Consider the following 5,245-nt stretch of genomic DNA (forward strand, 5'->3'; position numbering starts at 1 on the left):
ATCAAAACGCTCCATTTGAATCCGCCATTTTTGTCTCATAGTTTTCCACCACGTGCAGTCTCCCCAAAAAATCACTAGACACTAGACACCTCAGGAGAGGGAGGGCCAATCAGACGCTGGGTAGGTATGGGGTATCCAATCAGAATGCTGGGTAGGTATGGGGTATCCAATCAAATCGCTCCATTTTACCCCCACCCCTCACGCGGCAGCCAATCAGAGCGCTCCAAGGTTACGTGGGCAGACCGTCTGGCCACGCCCCTGACGCCGGAGGAGTCGGCGAAAGGGGTTTGTTTTGACGCCCCATACCTACCTACTTACTACTCACGTAAAACCGGTGACGTTGGCTCCATGACACAGGGCTCCGACGGCCAATCACCCTCCCAAAATTCTGGGAAATCTGCAGAAAGAGTTTCGCTTCGGAGGTGTTAAAAGGACCGCCGCTGCGCTGCGGAACTAATTTTCGCTCGCAAATCACCCGCCTAGTATTCCGATACGACCGCTTATACACTGCTTGTATTACCGCTTCGCGCCTTGCAATCCGCACTTGCTTTCGCACCCGCGATTTGCTTTGCTTCGCTGATAGTTTCAGTGCGCGCTGTCTCACACGGCTTCTGTAAATACGTGTATATTGTATGAGTTTATTGCATATCCCCTTAGGGTTTACAAGGCGTTTTTTCTGAGGAACGTACCCAAACTTCTTATACAAGAATTTTCCTTCGTTCATTCCCTGGCCATGTGCGATCTCACATTTAATCTTTTTCCCTTCCCTTAACCCTCTCCTCTTCTTTCACGTCTTCGTTCGTCTCCCTCCACCTCATCCTGTCTCAGTCCTTTCTTCCTGTCTACTTCCTGCCCTGGGTCTGTTGATCTTCTTATCCTCTCTAACTCGTCCGCTATTCTGCCCCACACCCTCAACATCCCCTGAGACTCCTCCATCTCTTCTCTCCGTCCTCCGTCCCCCCTTTTTCGCGCTTCTCTTCTCCTCCCTCTCTACGTCCCCTCTCCTCGCCCCTCTCTCTCTTTGTCTCTTCCTCTCTCGCCTCCTCTCTCTGCACCTCCCTGGCTCTCCTCCTCTGCTCTCCTCCTTGCTCCTCCTTTTTCCTCTCCGCTCTCCGTTCACACACCCGGCTCCCTCCACTCGATTCCTCCTCTCCCTACAAACCAAATTTCCTTAAAACTTGCCTTCCAACCTCTTTCTCCCTCTCCTCTCGCCCCTTGTGCTTGCGTGCGTGTGTGTGTGTGTGTGTGTGTGTGTGTGTGTGTGTGTGTGTGTGTGTGTGTGTGTGTGTGTGCGTGCGCCTCCTTTCTTCCTCCAACTTCTCCTTACTTTCTTTTAACTCTCCCCTGCTTCCTTCTCTCCCACCATCCTTTTCCTCCTCTCTTTTCCTCGCTTCCCTTGTCGCTCTCTTACTCTTTTTCCTGTCCACTCTCACCTTTATCACCTTTGCACATCCATCCGCCATAACCATCTGCCACGTGCTGTCCTTTCACCTTCCCGCATCGACCACATCGACCTGCTCGACTTATCGATTCATCGATCCATATTGTGCACCCGCCTTTACCTTCGTCCGTCGCCTCTTACTCCATCTCCTCCGCCGTCGATACCTTTCTCCGTCCTACGTTCTCTTCGCCATCGGCCATACTGCTACCTGTACTGCCTGCATGCCCTCTACGGACGTTGGCCGTTCACCTCCTCGATCGACTCATCCTCTCGATTCATCGATTTCACCCGCTCCATCCCATTGGCCGCCGTGCTGAGCTCTTGTGCACTCGCCTTAAGCCGTTCGTCTCTTGCGCCATCTCCTCCTTCGCCGATATCACCTCTCTCTTCCTTACCGGCCTGCTCTGTCCGCATCGCACTCCAGCGTATCGCGTCCTACCGCCCTGCGGTGGTGCCAACGTACTCTTTCGTAGCCGTCGACTCCCCGCGCCGGCTCTGACCGATACACCCCCCGCACTTCCTTCTCGCCGACAGCCAACCAGCGGGTCCCACGTATCCTCTTCCGTCCGCCGCCTCTCACCTCTTCCGTCTCTGGCGTCCTCCCACCACTTCCTCAACGTCATCCTAACCTCACTCTCAGCACTCTTCTTCCTTCTCGGTTTCCAACCTCATTTCCTCGAATCCTCCCTCACCTCCAATGCCTCCGCTTTTTCTCAACCTCCTTCACCTTTTCCTTTACTCCTGCCCTCTACCCCTTCACACACCCACGTCTACAGCACCCTTTCCGCCTCCTCCAACTTTCCACCTGTTCACCCGCCGAGAGCTAACGGGTGACCGTAAATACGTGTATATATTTAAACATTAAAAAAAACCTTGTTTTTTGTACTGTAATTTTGGACTTGTTTTTTTTGTGGTCGTCTTCTACCTCGCGCTTTCTCGCCCTAACGCGCGCTCTCGAACATTAACCGTGCAAACTGGGTTCCTGGAATGAGTTCGACAATTGTGTTCAGTAAGTATGGTACAAACATAATATATTTATTTGACTTATGTCCATTTTTACCAATATAGATTAATTTTAATCACGGTTTAACTTACTTTTTATCTTTTTCTAGTTCTTAAAATTAGAGAAGGATAAACGGTAAGTTAAGCCAAAGTCAAAGTTAATCTGCATTGGTAGAAATGGATATTAATAATAAGAAAAAATTTTAAAATAAATTTTGCTTATTTAAAAGTTAATGTTCTTTGCATTTTTTATAAAAAAAGATCACTATAAGTATTAATTATTACTTATCATTTTTACTATTAACTATCACCAGAGAGAAGACTATTACTTATTATTTTTAAGGACTAAATAGAATTAACAAAAATAACAAAGTTTTAATACACAAAAATAATCTATATTTTATTGTTATTCTTTATTTTTCTAATTAAATTACTCAATATTTTTTTCAGATTCATTTTTCAGACGAGATGAGAAAAAAAACACGGAGAGGTAAACGCCGCTTGAAATCTACAGCAGTTCCAACTATTTTTGGTGATCGTCTGATACCAGTAAATACATCTGAAGAAGATGATGAATCAAGGAATATTCCTGCTCATAAAAATTTTAATGAAACATCGCAAGAAGCACAGGAAGAAATACCCGTAAATAATGGTAAGATCTTATTACATTACAGTAGTATGTACATTTATTAGTGGTAATATAAAAACAATTAAACTGATTTGTTCCAATTTGAAACAGGTAAAAACGTGGATTATTCCCGCGGAATTTGATCACCCCGAGGCGGAGTCGAGGCACTTGATTTACGAAGCGGACACCGATGCGGATCATAAGCTGACGAAAAACGAGATTTTTTAGAAATACGACATTTTCGTCGGATCTCAGGCGACGGACTTCGGAGAGGCGTTAGCGAGGCACGATGAGTTTTAACGAGGTGCAATCTCATAAGAAAAAGAAATTACTAACGAACAAATTACTTATAATACTTAAAGCTACTTAAGATCTAGTTCATCTACGAAAAAGAATATTTATCTACTTGCTTTAATAAATAAATGTGTTATATATCAGTGGGTATTCACATAATTGATACAGTAGATAGAAGGAATGCATGAAATGCTATAACTGTCAAAAATTGTGACTGAAGGATATAATATCGAAGTGTGTGCCTGTAAATTTAAAAACAACTCTATGCCCTGCAACTCAACAATAAGAGAAATACACATTCACTGTTAATTATTTCTGTAGCTACAGTCGTTTCGCTGTTTATGTATAAAATTTTCGAAATTCCCTGACACTTTCGGCTTATTCTATTTCTTCGATATGAATAATTGTACAAATTATGAATATTTGATATTTATTACAATTTACGTGTGCAACTATTCTTCAAGCGTATATCTTTTTACAATTTTGTAGAACGCGCAATATGTATTTAAATTACATACAGAGACCAGTAAATCATGTAATATATAACGCAATTGAATAAATAAATACTCATGTATATGGAAATATGAGGAGAGAAAAAGATAAATATAAACTCTGAAATAACAATGACATATACGTAACAAAATCGACTAATTGTAAGAATAATTCAATGTTATATTCAATTCAAAATATAATATGTTTCTTCAGAAGAGAAATATTTCATCATTTAATTCACATATTCAAAGAATGTTCGACCTTAATATATATTATTACGTATGGAAGTATTACAAATTAGAATTTCGTACATCATCTTACATTTCAAAGGAAAAAAAGGTTTATTAACAAAGGATACGATAAAGTTACGTATGGCATTCTAGCTGCGTAGAAAATTAGGACTTATTCGCACATCTAAAGCAACGAATTAATTGTAATGTCTTTTTTGCCGTAATTGGCATCATATACTGATTTGATAACTTCCTTGTCAATATTTGGAAACATTTCTGTATCAATAGGTTAAGTTATTACTATAATGTAATAGGAATTGTACAATTAAGCTAAATAAAACGCGCGTAGCGCGCGTCGATCATGTCTAATTATATAAAATATACAAATTTGCATCAAAACACGTTTGAATTTTGCCGCTGAACATACCACTCCCGGTTTTAAGACAAATGGCGACGGTTAGTTCTTAAACCGGCGGCCGCGCGCCATCTACACGCCCTGCGGCGCTAGCGCGGCCTGTCGCCATGTGAAACAACCAACTAAATACTTCTAGATTTCTTACAGCTTCGGCCAGCCTGCAATTGCATTCGTCTCGAATGTGTTAGGAACAATAAAACGTAAAACAAAACGCATATATATATTTTTCGCAATGTAAACTTATGCACTAATTATCTATCTCAGCTATATCATCTAACAAACGCTTAAGAAAAATATCTGAATGACCGTGTTAGTCGTATCCTAAAAGCAATTTGGAAGGAGTAGAATTTATGGACAAATTTACCGTATTATTAACCACGTATTGAATTTTTAACAAATGAGTCTTCCACTCATACTGATCATCTATTACTTTAGTTAGGGATGTTCCGAGAAACCTATTAGAATGTTCGGCTAAACCATTTGCCCATGGTAAAGCCACTGCCACCTTCCTATGTTTAATATTCAATTTTTCAAGGAAAGCAAGAAATTCCCGCGATGTAAAGGCTATCTGCCTCTATCTGAGACTATCTTCTTAGAATTTCCAATTTACATTAAAAAGGAAAAGTAATTTGTCACTGCAATGGTTTCTTTAGACATCGTTGTCCGCGTAGGCAAATACTACGTAAATCGCGTAAAAGCATCAACTATTACTAATATATATTAAAAATTATCTGACGTAGCAG

The 5,245-nt window shown here is 41.4% G+C and overlaps 1 long non-coding RNA gene across 1 annotated transcript; it reads left to right on the forward strand.

Moving 5' to 3' along the window:
* The first annotated feature begins 555 nt into the window (after positions 1-555).
* On the forward strand, positions 556-4,930 carry LOC143899204 (uncharacterized). Its single transcript, XR_013257417.1, has 3 exons — positions 556-2,450; positions 2,894-3,095; positions 3,183-4,930. It is a non-coding gene; the product is annotated as an uncharacterized LOC143899204 (long non-coding RNA).
* Positions 4,931-5,245: the final 315 nt, after the last annotated feature.

This window comes from Temnothorax americanus, unplaced genomic scaffold, assembly GCF_048541705.1.
Source record: "Temnothorax americanus isolate GAGA-0224 unplaced genomic scaffold, ASM4854170v1 Scaffold26, whole genome shotgun sequence".
Lineage (NCBI taxonomy): Eukaryota > Metazoa > Arthropoda > Insecta > Hymenoptera > Formicidae > Temnothorax > Temnothorax americanus.